Here is a 1457-nt window from a genome sequence, read left to right as displayed (position 1 = left end):
GAGAATGGGGGGAGGGAGTTGTGCTCTTTTCATCCGACGCAAAAAGTGCATGCACTGCTGAGCTCTTTTTACAAGAGTGTGTAGGGACCAGGTTATATTGTCAGTTATCTGCACCCCCAGGAACTTGGTGCTGCTTACTACCTCCACCGCTGTGCCGTTGATGTAGAGTGGAGCGTGGCTGGACTGGTGCTTCCTGAAGTCAACAATGATATCCTTGGTCTTGTTGACATTCAGGACCAGGTTGTTGGTTCTGCACCAGTCAACCAGATGTTTCACCTCCTCCCTTTAGTCCATGTCGTTGTTGTCACGGATGAGGCCCACTACTGTAGTGTCGTCCGCATACTTCACAATGTGGTTGGTAGTGGACCTGGCGCAGCAGTCATGAGTCATCAACGTGAACAGCAGCGGACTCAGGACGCAGCCCTGGGGGGAGCCGGTGCTCAGGGAGATGGCACTGGAGGTGTTGTTGCCCACTCTCACAGATTGGGGTCTGTCTGTGAGGAAGTCAAGTAGCCAGTTGCAAAGGGGGGTACTGAATCCAAGGGGGGCCAGTTTGCTCACCAAGTGCTGCGGGATGATGATGTTGAATGCTGAGCTGAAGTCCAGGAACAACATCCGCACGTGTGTGTCCTTTCCTTCCAGATGTTCTAAGCTCAGGTGGAGTGCAGAGGAGATGGCGTCCTCGGTGGAGCGGTTAGGGCGATAAGCAAACTGGTATGGGTCGAATGTGGGGGGGAGTCTAGAGACAATATATTCCTTTACCAGCCTCTCGAAGCACTTCATTATGATGGGGGTGAGTGCAACGGGGCGGTAATCATTGAGGGAGGAGATTGTGGGGTTTTTTGGCACTGGAATGATTGTGGCCGTCTTAAAACATGATGGTACCACAGCCTGGGTCAGCAAGATGTTGAAGATGTCTGTGAGAACCCCAGCCAGCTGGTCTGCACATCCCTTAAGCACCTTGCCCGGAATGTCATCAGGTCCCGGTGCTTTTGGGGGCTTCACTCTCCTCAGGGTGTTCCGGACATCCGCTATATCCAGGTTGAGTGGCTGCTCATCAGGGCGAGGAATGGATTTTCTCGCCGGAGTGGTGTTAAGTGCCTCAAACCTTGCAAAGTAGTTGTTAAGGTCATCTAGGAAGATGATACTGTTGTCACAGGGACAGGGGGCAGCTTTATAGTCCGTGATGACCTGTATGCCCTGCCACATTCGTCTAGTGCAGGGGTCGGCAACCCGCGGCTCCGGAGCCGCATGCGGCTCCTTGACCACTCTGATGCGGCTCAGCTACATACATGCCGACACCCCCGATTTTCCCAGGAGACTTATGGATCTCAGTGTCTCTCATAGATTACTCCCAGGGAAAAAATATTCCTATTTACACTCTAATTACTAAATAAAGGGCGTACCCTAATTGCACTGCAGTAATTGTCCTCTATATCATTTACATACAGAGTGCC

The 1457-nt window shown here is 52.0% G+C and overlaps 1 protein-coding gene across 1 annotated transcript in view; it reads left to right on the top strand.

Moving 5' to 3' along the window:
- gmds (GDP-mannose 4,6-dehydratase) overlaps positions 1-1457 on the top strand; it is a 274497-nt gene that overhangs the window by 91748 nt on the left and 181292 nt on the right. The gene's annotated exons all lie outside the window — the stretch shown is intronic.

Source organism: Entelurus aequoreus, linkage group LG19 (genome assembly GCF_033978785.1).
Source record: "Entelurus aequoreus isolate RoL-2023_Sb linkage group LG19, RoL_Eaeq_v1.1, whole genome shotgun sequence".
NCBI lineage: Eukaryota > Metazoa > Chordata > Actinopteri > Syngnathiformes > Syngnathidae > Entelurus > Entelurus aequoreus.
The sequence above is the reverse complement of the archived record's forward strand: the minus strand, read 5'-3'. Positions and strand labels throughout refer to the sequence as shown.